At 41.5% G+C, this 17,074-nt stretch overlaps 1 protein-coding gene across 1 annotated transcript in view; it reads left to right on the plus strand.

Moving 5' to 3' along the window:
- Positions 1-17,074, plus strand: part of AFAP1L2 (actin filament associated protein 1 like 2) — a 509,415-nt gene that overhangs the window by 294,403 nt on the left and 197,938 nt on the right. The window lies entirely within an intron of this gene.

Here is a 17,074-nt window from a genome sequence, read left to right on the forward strand (position 1 = left end):
TCAAATTAATATAAACGTAAAGCCCCTGTGACCTACCCTCAACTCAACTCAACTCATGAGAAAAAAATAGATGTCAAATTCACATATTTTAGTAAAGTCACATAGATAGAACCTTATGTAATTCTACAATACTGTCTATACTTTTGAGGGTAGTTCTCTGGTGCCCCATTCAGATTGGCCAATGCAGCTATTCTGTGTCCTTCGACACAACTTACGACTGGACACACAGAAGTCTCAAATATTGGGGAACGTGGACTCTTTAAATTTGTTGGAGAAAAAGTTGGTAAAAGGATCCCTTCTCCCCCACACATTTGTTGTTATGTTCCAATGCCTTTGCCACTTTCTCCGTGCGATGAAGGACCCAAATCTGACACAACTTGCTTTATGTTCTGGGATTTTATCAGTGCTCCAAAGGAAGGCAATCACCTGGGTTGCCACACACACTGCCAGAGTTATTTGTCTGCCCTTCAGTGAACGCAATGAGAATGATGGTCTGTCGGGGGCCCTAGCACTATGTAGTCTGGGAATCGGGGAATTGTGAGTATGGGGCAGTTCAAAAAAGATGGAGCAGGATCCGTGTGTTACACAGCCTCCGAAAGTTCTCTGATCTCTTTTGGTACCATTTGTGAAATAGGGCTGGTGTGATGTACCAGTACGTGCATAACCCTTTTTAGACAAATCCTTTAGCACAAAATAATTCACACTGTCCATGCCAAAATCTTCCCTCCTAACCTTTTTGGAAACACAACCCATGGTGATCAAATCCTCACTTGCCTTCCACTTGCTCTCCAAATCCTACACCATGTGCAATCCATTAGATCTCAGTTTGTTTACACGCAACATTGAAAGTCAATCTGTATTTTTGTTACTAGCATCAAGAATGTATTCAGTTTGAAAATTGGACTCTAACGCTTTGGTTCCAAGCCTTGCAAGTGTGAGGGTGTGTCTGGTTCATATTAAGCTCTTATTGTTTAAATCAAGGGCTTGTGATTGACTTCAAAATAAACTTCAAACCTCATATGTAAAACTTACAATTCTTGCATGCACCGGGGTGGATGATGAATGTATTTGCTACTGTCTGGTTGGCGAAGGCTGAGGGAGGCAAAGTTAAATTTGTGTTTCTCTGTTCCCCATCGTTGAACATATAGACTCTGGACCATTCTTGTTTGTTGAAACCACGAGGCACGCTTACCTTACTGGCACAAAACCATTAAAGAATCTAATCAAAGAAAACACCTGGATCTGATCAAGGAAATTCAATCGATCCACATCCCAAACTTCAGCCAAACTTAAACTATGTTTAATGGCCCATTAATAATTTCTCTTATGACTAGGATTGGAAGTACATTTTTGCTAGGAGTAGCTACTGGTGTCTTTTCCGTGGTCCTAATCAAACCTGTTCAGTTTTTGATACCTTCAGACACAATGATATGTCCCGGGTATTCCAATTTAACCTTCCAATAGTACAGATTTCCTATATTTCAATGAATTAGAAGCAGAGATTCCCAAAGCCTTCCCCACAACAGTCTTGCTCTTCTGGACTCCCTTCAAAAACCATGATGCTGTCCTGCGACACAAGGGCTCCCATGACTACCATCAACATGTTATGCATTAACCCTTCAAAGATTGCTGCCATCAGGTAAGACAACATTTGAGAGGTGACACAAATTCTCTGCTAAGGCAGCCTACTTGTATACTGACCTTAAGATTAATTTGGAAAAATAGACTGGTTCAGCTGGTTGGCAATGTGTAAATTTAGATGAAATAAAGGTTTGTGTACCTTTAGATTTTTTTGTGCATCATTCACAATGTGCAGAATGTATTTTCACACTTGGTTACACTGTTACTTTCTGTATGTGGTGTAAAAGTGTGTTTTTCTGATTCTTGGTAACTATGCCTCAATTTAGATATAAACACCATCTTGTTCAAAATGGAAGTCACACTTGTGCCTCGTGTCTTTCCCCCTACACATTTCAGTGTTGTTTCTACAGCATGTAGTCAAACTGATTATTATCATTTGTTTGTTTCCAATGTTGTTTGTTCCAACTTCCTCAGCTCAGTCATGAAGCTGTAATTATTTCTTCAAGGTCTTTCCGTTTGATCACTGTGCCCTATTCATTAATATAACACGCTGTTAATGTATCTAGTTTGTTCTAGCATCTCCAGACAGCATTAGCATAGAGGCATAGTGTTTAGGTGTTGAGGAAACATGACATTTAAGTTTACTGTGCTCTGCTTTGCTGATTTAATGGTACATTTGCTCACAATACAGTGATCTGTAGTTTTTGTTAATTTCCCATGTGAAAATAATGCATAAAACCCTCAATTTGGGGGTGAGCCAGAAGGCTTTCCAGTTCTTCTAGGGACACTGTCCTTGTTTTCCTGATGTTGCTGCCTGCTTGGGAGTTTGAATCATTTCTGATTTTGCATGCCTCAACTTCATTCAGAGCCCTCATGACATTGACTCTGTACCCTTTACATTTGAATTTTATTATGAAACCCTTTAACTTTTCTATTGATCTAGAACTCAGTTAGCGAGTAGGCCTTCCATTTACTTTATTGAATTTCTGTTCTTTTATGCATTAGGAGGTGCCTTCGCGCAGTGACTCATTGACTCTTTAAAATGAGTTTTAACACCGTCTCTGAACCAATAACCCACAGCTGTACAACTACCCTGATTGCCAGGTTCAAATTGCACAAATAGCTGCATAACAGGAGTGCAACGCCCATAGGGCCCAACGGGTTTTAATTTCCCCCCCCCCCCCCCACCCCTGTCTTGTCTCAGCCCAGGCAGATTCAGCTTCAGCTCACACACACACAGCTGGAGCTGCTGCGGGCTGCATGGGCAGTGGCTGGGGCCTTATCTTAGCCTCATGGGAGCATTTCACAGATCCTGCTAACAGGGCTTTCTGTATTTTTTCACTGGTTCCAGTACTCTCTGTGTCCCCGCTTTGCCTATTCCTTTCATTTGTTAAATACTTTTGCTATCTCAGTGGGGGAATGCATTTCCTTATAAGTAACCTTAGGTACATACTTTAAGAAGGAAATATAAACTGTAAGCACTTTTAAACGTGCTCTAGGGCTGCGTTGACGATCCTTAACTAATAATTAAACATGTGCAGGAAAATCATCTTACAAATAAATACTTACGGTTTTGTTCCAATTTAGTTTCACTTCCGGGCCTTGTAGACTCTTAAAACAACAACAAATGGCCAGTATGTTTCTCCTGGAAAGTACGGCAACCCAATAGGCTGAAAGTGTGTTGCAGGATCCGCAAATCATTTATTTCCTTCGCCATCCATCCCTTATTGATGCCATCATAGCAATAGTTTAAATTATATCTGAAACCCCACTGGACAACTGTGGATAACATGTTGAGTTTCTCAGAGAATCTGGGAATGCATCCTGCAATCAGACAACTCACTCATCATTCTCACTGCTCACCCTTTGCGTTCAAGCTCAGGCTGCACTCACAGCGCTCACACAGCACTTACACTGTTCACCATGCACTCACAGCATTTACCCTCCTCTTCCCTGCACTTACACGATCAAACCTCTCACCCTGCACTTGCATGGCACTCCGCTCACTTGTTCCTCTCACTGCTCATCCTGCACTCCCATCGCTTTGCTTACACCTCTCACCATGCACTCATACAGTTCTTTCTGCACTCATGACATTCATTCCCCTTTTACCCTGAACTCACAAAAGCACACCACTCACTCTGCACGAACATGACACTCCACTCATCTCTCACTCTCATGACTCATCCTGCACTCACAGCGATCAGACTGTACTTACACCTCTCAGCATGCACTCACGCTGCTCACCCTGCACTCATGCCATTCACCCGCCACTTACCCTGCACTCACACAAGCACACCACTCACCCTGCATTCATATGCCACTCCACTCACCTCTCATTCTCACTGCTCATGTTGCAGTTTCACCACTCAATCTGCACTTAATCTTAAACAAGCACATCACTCACCATACATTCATTCTTCACACTCTGCACTTTCACCTGCACTCAAACTCAAATGAGCACATCACTTACCCTGCACTCACTCCTCTCACACATTTCACCCTGATCCCACACAAGCACATCACTCACCCTGCAGTCACATCATTCATCACTCATGCAGATCACCCTTTCACACAGGCACAATAGTCTGACAGAACTCACTGCGACACATCACTCACCGTGCACTAACTCTTCTCTCCAAGCACTCACAAGTCACTCCCGCAGCTCTCCCTTCTGTCTCACTGCTCACCCTGCACTCACACAGTCCCTCTTTTTTATACAAAGTAAGTTGTGTCTGAAAATCCCAACATACAAAGTGTTACTGGATAAAAAACACGTTTGCCAAAGGAGTCGAGCATTTCATAAGATCAGTTGAATTCTGTCATATTCATTTTTAAAAAGTGGATTAGGTAATAGAGTTGCTGATTGATTCACATGTGAAACCAAATATAAACCCTTTACAGCTATTTTAAGGAAGTGCACTTTTTCATTTACATCATACTTGTAACAAGCATTGACAAGCCCATATGTAATGATTTCTAAATAGTGTATGGTGAAAATGTTTTTACTAAGCTTCTCTAAAAAGCAAGACCGGTATAGCAGAGGCAACAACAATGCAAGCCTTTCTAATGCAATACAAGCAGATTGGCCTAATGAAAGTGTGAGCGGAAGCATGTTTGTGTGTGTGTGTGAGTATGACAAAGCACAAATGTACAAAAGAGTGTATGACCGAGTTTAAATGTACGAGAGTGCAAGAGATTTAATGAGAATAAGTGTGTGTGTGTGAAACAGTGTGTGAATGAATGAATGTCTCTGAGAGAATGTGTATGTGTATGAGTGCATGTTTGTGTGTGAGTGCTTGTGGTATGCTTGTAAGTGTGCTGCCAGTATGGCATTCGTGCCTGATGAATGAGGGCACTAACGGCAGACGAATAGGAAATGTTACCCATGGTAGAATGCAGGCTCTGACATGGTGTAAACAATTCTTAGCATATGGTGTGCATCCATAGCAAAATGACAAATCTGGGATTTGAGATAATTCTTGTCATAAGAGATCTTGTACTCGTATTTGTAGGGGGTGGCGGATTCAATGGCAAAAGTTTTACCCCTGTATACCAGAGGTAAATTTTGTAGGTACCGTGACTATTGGGTGGAGTATCCATGGCAAAATTCTGGCACTAGCATGTTGTATGTAATCCTTGGTATAAGGGGCCCACCTATGGAAAAATGTAGACTTTGGCATAGTTGAAGTCATTTCTGTCTTATGACATTTAAAGAAATGGGATCTACTCCTAGAAAAGGGCAGTCTTCTCTCACGCACTTTGAAAGTACTGGAATATGTCATGAATGCACTTTCAGAGTCTATAGTGTTGTAGCTAATTTGACCCCGATTTTTTTATTCTCTTGGGAAAAACCCACTCTCCCCGAAACCACCTACAAGAAGTCTCTCTTCATTCGTTTTCACTTACAAAGATCTTTAGCTTGCACTAGTGAGCAGAATTGCCCGGGTGCAGAGGGGGCAGTTTAAAAGTGAGTGAGTCTGGGTCTGCGAAAAGGACAGCAGCAGAGATTTGACGATGAAATAACAGCATTGTCTAATCGCAAAATGGATATATTTGCTTACATCTCAAAAGTGGCTAAGCTTGTCACTCTCGTTCCCTTCTTGTATTTCTTCACAATTTATAGACAAAAGTGGGGTATGTGGTCTGGGCTATCCCAAGAACCTGGTGAATCTGGTTCCCATAGCTGAGGGAGCTGACCATGTGTGGGCTTCCGCAACTGGGGAGAGCGAACTGAGATGGTGGGTTGGTGCGGAAGGAAGGATCAATATGAGACTGTTGAGGCTGCAGCAACTGGCGTGTCTGTCGTAGTGCTTGGATGGGAAGGCAGAACAAATTGCAGAAACGTAAATGCGGAGAAAAGAAAATCACAGTTGCTTTTGTAGCATTAAGGTGGTTGCCACACCCATTTTGAAAGAGGGAACATCCCTATTAAGAAGGTCTATCTGCCGATAGGATTACCCCATCAATACAAACCTGGTCCACGCTGTAGTTAATGTACACAGTGAGCAGGGTTCAAGCTGTAGTTAATGCACACAGTGAAGAGTCTTCCCATTGTCAACTGCCACAGATTTATGTTTTTTTAGGTGACCGAGCTCAATAGGAGTACAACAACCACAGTTTCTCAATGGCAGCGCATACCTTCTGCCCAATCGGATACTGTACTCAAGGTAACAATATGTGAGCGGAGACAAAGCCCCGCTCTCGGGTGTACTTCTTAAAGCTCTTTTTCGTTGGATCACATAAGGTCAGGTGACTGTTGCAATGTGAAGCCAGACCCAATAAGTAAATCTCTGAATCTCAGAAATTCTGAAACACATCCATTAACTATGGTGCATTAAATAAAGTGCATCACAGTGCTATACAAGTATCTAACTTTTTCAGACTACCACATGGATTTATGTAATTGGTTGCCATGATATAACTCATTATCCCGAAGCAGTGCAGTGGTTTCATCCAGTTTGATTGAAAATCATGTTTTCATTTCTTTCCTTTCATGCATTTTTTGCCAAGAATCTTTCACAGTTCCTATTTTACCCATTGTGCCTTTGACTCCCATTGAAATCTTAGTAAGTGAATGACGCTGACTACATGGAGCTAGGTAGTGCACAGTTCACAGTTGTCCTCGTGGAATATGTATCTTTTCTAGTAGAGTGCATATTCATGCAACTTTTTTTTCTTCCTAAATTAATATGGGCTCTTATGGTTCATTCACTCGTTACATGTTTAGTGGACTCCGTTAAATGTGTAATTGCATGGATACTAAACTGATGTATATTTGTGTCTCAATTTAATCATGAATGTATAATCATTAAACTCGATATATTTTCTTTTCTATAATGGTCATTGTCTAAACAGCGCACACCTACAGGTATGGCCCCTGCTCAACCTTTATATGGTGAGCAGCATAGATGTATACTTTTATTTCTTCTGAATAACAACATGGGAGTAGGTAGCATGGAAGGCTGGCTGGAGACAAGATTTCCGATGCCTGCCTTACTTCAGAGGAGCCTGCCCTATGTCATGTAGAGATGACCAATGGAGAAGAGCAGACCATACTCAAGAGACCTGGACATTGGACAGGAGATCTGAACAGGGAGAGCTGGTGATGGGCCTCAAGAGCACAAGAGCAGACCGGCTAGATGATTTCACATTAAAAAGGGTCCTCTAACCATAGTACCTGAAGTAGCAGTGCCTGAGGACACCCGGATTCCTTGGCAGCACGGTCAAAGGCCCCTGCTGTGTGCCTGGCACACCTGCATTACTTCCTGCCCTCAAACTGATTTTAGACCCCCTGCTTCCCTCTCTATTGCTCAATCATTTCTCAATCATAATTCCAGCAGTGTTGTGCAGTTCCCTAGAAAACACATCATGAAAACAGCCACAGTTACTCACCTTTACCCTGTGATCACATAGGACTTCATCAAGGCTGAAAAAGCTTGCAGGCCAGCACGATCACTGGCAGACCCATGTCCTGCTCATATATGCAAGAATATCTTCATGAATTCTGCTGCATCTAACCCAGCCAGAGGTATAAACAACTCTTTGGATAAAGGTGTCTTCTCAAAAGAACTCCCTAAAACAAAGAGGGCTTCAAACAAGGACTCTTTCTAACTGCCGGCCAATAACCAACTATTTTAGACAAAAGATTGAAAGTTCGGTGTCAAAACAAATAGTTACAGTAATAGAAGGACATAACCTTCTCTTAGGTCACCAAAATGGATTCCGGTATGACTGTGGCACAAAAGCAGCACTGACTTTTACAACTGGGTAAACTAAATTGTACCTTCAGCCATTAATACGTGAGCATTTTTCTGGAATTGCAGTGATAAATATTTCACAAGCAAATTGTTGTGCCACAGAAGGGATCTTGACAACAAGGGTGTTGTCTTGAAATAACTTTGCTAAAACTTGTCTAATGTGCTTTGGATTAAAATCTGTAGAAGCCGTGTTTTATTTGTCAATGCACTCCATCTGCTTTTTAAAGATCACAGTGAATAGCCTGGGAACAGTGTCAAATCTACAAAAACGTGCTGGTTATAATAACAGGTTTGTCCAATATGTTTAAATTGAAGTTTATTACCTCTTTTACTTATATTGGCTGTGAGGATAGATCCAATCCCACTTCTTGAAATGCTTGTTCTGCCCCATTGCTGGAAGTTTTAGTCCCCTTTGAAATTTGGGTCTAGTTACGCCCCTGCTGCAAACCCTCAGTTCTACATGTGTCACTAAGAATTGATGTGTTCCATTACACCCTCGGAAACTATGTTCTCAATTGGTGGTCAACCTGCCTACCATGTCAAACACTGGTTCTTTAGTAAACTCCCCATGATACATTTCTAAGGGTCACATCAGTCACTGATTGGAGAGCTCTGTGGTTGGTAACTCTTACTGTCTACACAGAGAGATGCTGGCATTTGGCAATGCACTTTTCTGCACTTCTGACATGCACTGTTTGTTTACTCTTTTGATGACGGCATAGCGGAGCGAAGCACAGGCCGTTGAACATGAGTTACCTCTTGTGCAGTAACGTTGGCTCTTGAGCAGAACCAAGCTGAGTGGTATGAGTGTTGCATGGGTGAGCTGTGGGTTGCCTTCACCCTCTGTACACGGAGGAATGCACATAGTGTACATGCGAGAAGAATTGATCATAGACTCGCATGAGCTAGGGCAACCAGTCTGTATACAACAAAACAACTGCTTGAATGGTATGCGTAATTGGAATAACTTTCCTTATGTCATCACACATAGAACTGGAACACAGACTGCTGCCAAAACTCTCGGATTTGATGAAAAGAAACATGAAACGTGTATTACACAATTACATAACAAAGACTTTGTTCCCCATTGTGAGACCTAATTGGGATATACACAGTGTGTCAATTGTTGATGGTTCGGGGCTGCCTCGTTAAGCATCTTGGCAGTAACCCCTCCATCCACCGCAAACTAGGATGGTGGATGTGGCAAAGTGATGCGTATGTGCGGGGTGCTTCCAGGAACTGCGCATTAACCAGCTGATCGCATAAAGGCCTTTAGCCTACGCTGCGGAGAGGTAGCGATGCTTGTTGCTGGTAGTAGTAGATTATGACCCTTATCAAGTCTACTTGCCACCGGGACAAAAAAGGCAGGGTTGGGACTTCGCCTAGCGCCACTCTTTCTCTGGCATTTCCAGTGCTTTAAATGGGCCGGTACTCACCGGTACTGAGTACCGGCACTTCTTAGATTTATCATTCGGAGTACCGGCACTTCTCTACTGCCGAGGAGAGTACCGGTACTCATGAAACGCTGGCGGCCTGTTTTTTGATAGCTAAAGCACTTCTATAGACCTGCGCCGAGCCCAGCTGAACAATTCAGCGTGGGCTCATTTGCATACCATCTGGGTGTTCACAGACATCGAGGCAGCCCAGTGATAGCGTAATTAAGAAAGCCATGGGAGGTAACCAGGTTCAAATGGCTTTAAAGCGTACCCGATTCTTTTGTTAAGTGTCTGCTTATGTTTGCTTGCCTGTGATTGTTGAGAAAAACGAGAGAAAGGGGGGAGGGGGGAGACAAACACTCTTGGAAGTTATATTAGCGGAAATGTGTGGAGTGTTTTGTGGGTGCATGTCTGCTTGTTTCATTCTGTGTCACTTGAGAACAGCAACAATTTATGTTGCACATTTTACAAAACATCGAAAAGTTGAAATATCGCCGCGTTTGGTTTTCGTGTTTTTTGTTATAAGTAAACAAACCTGCTTTGTTAATTGAAAGACATTTCCCATGTGTTTTGGTATGTGCTGCAAGTAGTATCGAAGTCAATAAGTATCGGCATGTCTTGCCCTAAGCCCCGCCCCCAAGCCCCGCCCACTCGCCACATTTAAATGAGTGCCTGCACTATTTTGCCCCCATTTAAAGCACTGGGCATTTCCAGTTATCTACTCAATCACAGAAGTTCGTGGTCTTGGTGCTTGAATATCTTCTTTGCTTGTGCTTTAGAATCCAAGGACCCCTATATAAAATGTCAGTCATTTTTGTTTCAATTTTGCTCTTTTTATCTTGATGGCATTCTCCCGAATATCTGTGAGATGGTCGAAGGGCACATTTTATGCACCTTTTTCTATACAGTAGAGTTTCTTTGAAGAAAACAATAGTCAAACTTTTTTTGTGGATATTTTCGTAGACTATTTTCAATATTTTACAAGTGTTTTACCAGGCATTGTGCTTTCTCTTTGCATGTGGATTGTTTGCTAGCTGAACTAAAGAAAAGGAAATGTTTTATGTTTCCGAACACCTTTCTTTCAGTTTGTTTACAGCAAAAGCCGCTTTCAGATTTAACTTGACCTTCGGCTGCCCCCTCTGACAATAAAGTGTGCCTCTCTTCAAGACCTCTATTTGGCTAAAACTTTCAACCACCATTTACGACGTGGTTTGCCATTAATATATGTTCCAATCGAGCTTCACAGTATTGTGATGAGGGATATGTCCTTGGACCTACCTTTCCGTTTGTCTCTTCACATATATTCCAGTCCACTGAAAAATGCCCTTGGGCCCCAAGTATTTGTGTACTTGGGGCCCATAGGTATAGGGCCGGGTCATAACCTATACAAGTGCAGTTAACCTGCTCAAAGAGCCAAAGGGGTGTTATTGAATCCAAAATACGACTTCATAGTCTGCTTAGTCATGTAGACTATTCAGGGCCTATTCACAGACTGCATTTTGTAGAATGTTTATTAGTATTTCAATAGTACTCTAACGTTCGACAAACTGCTATTGACAAACCTGCATGTGGAGGTCTCTTTTTCCTCTCTTATCTTTCCTGTGCAGAGATCTTCCCATCGACTGAGGAGATCTCTACACACGTCAATAATCGTGGAGAACAGTGGGGACAACAGTGGGGACTGGCTGGGAAATGGAGAATAATTGATTTTTTCCTAGCCTTGGTGTCAATAAGGCTAGATTTTGATAAGACACAAAGGCGAGTATTATGCAGTTTTTTCTTGCTTTTATTAAATACAGCATCCAAGCAAGAACTAGATTTCCAATAAAAAACAAACACTAGAACTACCAAATGACATCACAATGGGAACAGCCAATAGGACGTTGAGTAATCCAATAACTGTCTTGACTAAGAGCAACAAATCCTCTTTTCTTGAAGTGAACAAACAAGAGGTAAGGAAATAAACAAAAGAACTGATTAAAAGGTTAGTAACATGGTGAACAAGTCTATAAAGCAGTCCGTAAGGAAGTGAGGAGCAACAAGCCGATTCAAGTAGAAAGATCCGTGAAGATGCTTTGTATCCTGAGAAGGTGAAACTAAACCAGCCGGATCAGGTGGAAGCAACGCTGGAGGAAGGTGCTGGAACTGCAGAAAAGAAAATCAGGGTGGTTTAATAAAACTGTGGTGGATAATACTTGCCTCCATGTCTTTATTAAATCTAGCCTTTCTGACACTAAGGCTCGGAAAATCTAAATTTAATTATAAGACCAGCAGCTTATATTATGCATGTTCAAAGTCTTGCAATAACCTAATCGGAGAAATATGAACTTGCTTTGTAATAAAAAGTTCTAAAAGTATTTACATTGGACCAATCTGCAGAATTGAGAATGTGATGTAGACTGGCACCTGCCCAGAAAGCCCGAGAGGCTGTTGCTCCTCTGGCTGAATGGGCCCCAAAAGAATCCAGATTAATTCCAGCTAAGGACATGATCCATTTCATCCAATGGGCCAAGGTGGGAGAGGATACAGGTTTATGGGGTTTTTGAAAGGAAATGAGTAACTGATTAGAAGAGTGAGATCTCAAGTCTGCAGTGTGAGCAACATACATTTTTAAACAGTTTCCAACACACAACTTAGGCTGAGAAGGGAAAAAAGGATAATGAATCACAGATAAGTTGGTTTTGGTACGTTTGTGAACCTAAAAGGAAATTCCAAGAGGAGAATAACGGAAAGAGGACACATCTAAAGCTCTAACATCAGAAACACATTTTAATGAAATCAAACCTAAAAGCGTCGTTAAATTTGCAGAAAGTTGCTTTAGAGAAAGTGATACATTGTTTGCCATGTCTGTTTCATCCAGCACATCATCGTCATCAGTGTCTCTAAAATGGGATATATGAATTGGGGAAGTAGGAGGCCCCGATTTAGAAATCTCTCGAGTGGGAAGACCAATTATTTATAGAAATGCCTTTAGAAGACCCAGGGGAGGTCGCTGTACATTTCCTGCCGTTGACAAAAGGGCCTTCATTGGAGGAAAAAAACATTTTTGATATGGAGGCTTCTAAATTTTTTTAAACGTTCAGCATAGAGACTGAGACAGCCTACTGAACAGAATCATTGATAAAAGATTTTTAGTTATCTTTAAACATTTGACTATTTTCCTCCTTAGACATATGGCTTCTGAACTAACTGTTCTAACAATAATGGCAAAAATAACAGGGAATAAACCCTGAAGGAAAGAAAGCTATAAGAAATGAGGGGTGCGGCTAGGCTAGGAAGGGGAGTGGAACTGAGGTGAGTATCAGGAAGCTGCGAGGGGCGGAGCAGAAGAGCACAACACCGAGTGGGCTCACCGCCGAGTGGCACCGCATCGGGAGACATCGGCCGAAACTGCAGAGGATACGGCTGAAGGAGCGGAGGCAACGGGAGCAAAACCCAGGTCAGGAGCCTGAGGTGAAAATAGAATGGACAGAGGAGCGTCCTGTAACAGCAGCCTAACGACCGCTACAGAGACGCGAGTGTGCAGGGAGAGCCCAAGCCAGCGCCCTACACAGCTTGCATAGGGGGACACAAAATATGTATTATAAAACAATTAGGGCCAACAACAACCTAGAAATATAAACTATGAATAGGTTTTATATAAGAGAATTGATAATGTACTTATCTTGACTGCGAGCAGCAAGAAAAGAGGATTTGTTGCTCTCAACCAACACAGGTATTGGATTACTCGACTTCCTATTGGCTGTTCCTATTGTGATGTCATTTGGTAGTTCTTTTTTTTTTTTATTTTGCCAAAAGAGGAAAAGAAAGAAGTTACATAGCATAACAAGACATCAAGGCAGTATAAATGCAAACAAAAAGAAACGTTTACAGTCTGTAACACTTAATCCCATTGTAGACAGAGCCACAATCGTTCAGTTCTATTTTTGGAGGAGAGGCCCCTGGCCTTGGATAGGGCAATCTCCATCTCATATACCCCTGTTAGTAATTGCCAAAACTCCGCAAGCGTAGGAGGTTTTGGCTCAATCCAAACCCTAGCAATGCATAAACGACAACAGGCCATGATAATAGAGAATAAAGCATCTGACATAAAACCTGAGTCCTCTATTAACCCCAAAAGAATCTCTTTCTCAGAAATAGTAATGTTGCGACCCAACAGATTACATAACTCCTTTGCAATCAATGACCAGAAGGTAGAAAGCACTGGACACGTAATAAACATGTGTCTGATGTCCGCAGCGAAAGATAAACATTTAGGGCAATGGGTTTTAGGTGTCACATTAGGCACAGCCCATTTAGAGATAATTTCAGGCGTGTAGTACAAAAGAAATAGCATACGATGTTGCTGAAGTTTTAAATTAATAGAAGTAACAGAAGTATTAATAATGAATAATGACCTGTGCAAATCTGGTAAGGTAATGCTAGTTCCAAAATAACAATTTAATTTATCTACAGCCTGGACAGAATCATCGGCTACGCCTATAATTAAGTATTTGTAAATTTTTCCTATATAGCCCCTGCCCTTAAGTTGTAAAAATGAGCTTGCGGTTTCCCCCAACACATTAACAGTCAATAAGCCTTCCCAATTAATAAAAAAATCTCTAATTTGCAGAAATTTAAAGGAGTGATTCGGAATCCCAAATTCATCTCTGAGAGAGGAGAATGATCTAAATCCGTCCTGATCATACAATTGCCCTAGCTGAAGTACACCACAGTGGTGCCAAATCATCCAAGCAGAGTCCCCAAATAGAACCCCCAGGCGGGGGTTTCCCCTTAGATAAATATTTGCATGTAGATCAGGAATGTTGTACAGCTTTGCAATATCACGCCAGATCCAAATAGCGTGTCTCAGTATCTTAAAACGAACGCGTTTAAAGTAGTTCGGATCGGACATCCTAGAGAGTACAAACCTATACTCAGACCCGCATAATAACTGATATGCAAGCCACATTTGAGACATGCCAAAACCTTCCATCAGACTCTGTAAACGCGTAGCAAAAGCAGCCCAAAAGTAGAATTTAAAATCAGGTAATCCGAAACCCCCCCTTTCATATGGTAATTTAAGAAATTTGATAGCCCGTCTAGCCCTTTTATACCCCCAAATGAAACTGCCTATGATGCCATCCACTTTTTTAAAGAATGCATGTTGGACCCGCAGAGGGATGCTCCTGAACAAATACAAAAACTTCGGAAGAACATTCATTTTAATAATATTACAGCGTCCCCAAATAGTTAAGGGAAGTTGGTGCCACTTGAGCAGGTCAGTAGCAACTTTCTTGATTAGTGGTTCATAATTAAGCTTCACTATTTCTTCCATGTGGCTATTGAGACTGACCCCTAAATATGTAGCTTTTTGGGTAACACCCAACATGGGTATGCATGGGATATGTTCTATATTGGTTATAGTTTGAGTTTTATTGGTATTAAGTTTATACCCTGAGATTAGTCCAAATTGCTGTGCTTCCAGAACAATCTCCCTCATCGCTTGAACTGGTTCTGTTGTAAAAACAGCTATGTCGTCCGCATATGCGGTAACTTTAATATGTACTTGATTATAAGTAACCGGGCTAATGTACTGATTCCGTACCAAATGCCGAATAAAAGGTTCAATGTAAATTGCGAAAAGCAAAGGTGAGAGGGGACACCCCTGCCGGGTGCCCGTCTGAATATAGAATAAATCCGATGTCAGTCCATTAAGCCTGATAACAGCCTGTGAGTTCGCATAGATTTTCTGGATAGCTGAGACAAACCTGCGACCGATTCCCACTTCCTCCATTATAACCCAAAGTGCCCTCCAAGAAACTCGGTCGAAAGCCTTCTCAGCATCCAACATTAACATTGCAACTTTGCCACCCAGGCATTGAGCAGCATCGAACACTGCTATAGCAGTATTAATGTGCATTGTAGTATCCCGCCCGGGGACGAAACCGTGCTGTTGATCCGACACTATCGACTGTATATATGGGGCCAGTCGAGTGGACAGAATTTTGGAAAATATATTCAAGCAATACTGAATAAAGATCCGCGAGAAGTTGATATCACTACATTTCAGGGCATCCAAGTTATTCCTGGATGACCCAGATCTAAGGACTGTATAAAGTTTGAGAAAGTGTTTACTCCAGGTTTATCAGGGGATGTGTTCAAATGAGAGAACTGTTTGAGAGGCATAAAGTATTGTGAATTGATAAAAAAAATAAACTGCAATAGAAAATCGAAATACTTTCTCAGTTTCTAAGTCTGTTTCTTCATACTCGCTGTGATGCGCAAAACATGCACACTTAATGGATAAGAAAAGAGGAACAAGTCTGCTATTCCAGATACTATTTACTACTATATGGAAACTTTGACATGCATAGATTAATATAAAGAATTTGTGAATCAGCTAAAATGGTGTAAATTACAACAAACACATGCACAATTTACAGCTGTATAGTATTTAGGCCTTTTGCTCAACAGTTCCCTCATCTCTGTGCTTAAGGTCACTAGACACGTACCACTCTAGGGTACTGCTTTGGTGAGCAAGTATTCATAGACAAAAAAATACCTTCACTTTATTCTTTTTATTTCATGATATACTCAAGACTGATCCCACAAGGAATATTGGAAATACTCCATATCTGCCAAAATCCTGAATGTATCTTGACATGTCCTGCAATATGAAAGTGTGAAACCAATTTCACTCAAACAATCTATAGCTAAGCACTAGGAATTTTCAAATCGATCCTTTGAAGGGACCCTACGTTTAATTATTCAGGCCAGCCTGTGCTACTGATTTGGTTGGCAAACCCCCATCTTGGCATCAACAGATTGTAAAACCTTGAATTGTAGGGTCTCATTGTGGGAAGTTGCGAGTTGAAAATGTACGAGAATTAGCTCATGTCTACACTGCTTTGAAGTCTTTTTGAAGAATCTTGCATCTTCATGCTACAGTTGTTTACCACTTGATGCAATTTGTAATTCAACGTTACTGAGAAAACCCTCTCTGATCTCACGCAATAGGTATCTTTGCACAATACAGAGCATTACGGCGATCCGGAGAACAGCAGTCGGAACATTTGCTCAAGTGATAATTGTTTTTGTAGGACTTGAGCTCAATGATAAGGATTTCTTTAAAACTTCGAGACTTCTTCATTTTTGGATTTTCATAACTTTGTCTGTATTGTGGACTCCAAGGCTTCGATTACTAGTGGCCCATAAATTCAGATGGCCCCAGGAACAGGTATTTTAGCTGCAGGAGCACAGTTGATGAACAAGATCCCTCAATCCATATCTGGTGTCTCTTCAATGAGCATAGAACATTTAGGTTGTAATTTCTTCCAAAAGTAGAAAAATAAACAAATGAATGCATAAAATTACTAGTATACAGTACCTTGGTACACAAAATCTCCTCACGTCAAATCCCGCTTGGAGGTATGAATGTACAGTAAAGTTGTTTTCTGAGGAAGCGGAATTTGGTGTTTTTGACGAAGCTCGCAGGGAGTGTGCATCTCGTATGTACGTGACTTTTGACTGCCATCTTTGATGCCAAAACGTGGTTGGAAAGTGTTTTTGTGCACATTTGTTAGGCTTGAACTATAAACTTCTTGAAAGAACTGATAAGTGCAGAAGCACATCTGTCCTTATAATCCCTTGTCTGTGATCATGGACTGCCTGACCTGAAATTTGCTTAAAACCTTCAAAGATTGGGTCCCTAAGTGGATAAAGTAGAAATGAGGGCCCGTGTTGTAACATAATAGGCACATCTGTAAAGCATACATTCACCCCGACAAGGTTTCTTGGTGCTATTGACAGAATAAA

This window comes from Triturus cristatus, chromosome 1_2, assembly GCF_964204655.1.
Source record: "Triturus cristatus chromosome 1_2, aTriCri1.1, whole genome shotgun sequence".
Lineage (NCBI taxonomy): Eukaryota > Metazoa > Chordata > Amphibia > Caudata > Salamandridae > Triturus > Triturus cristatus.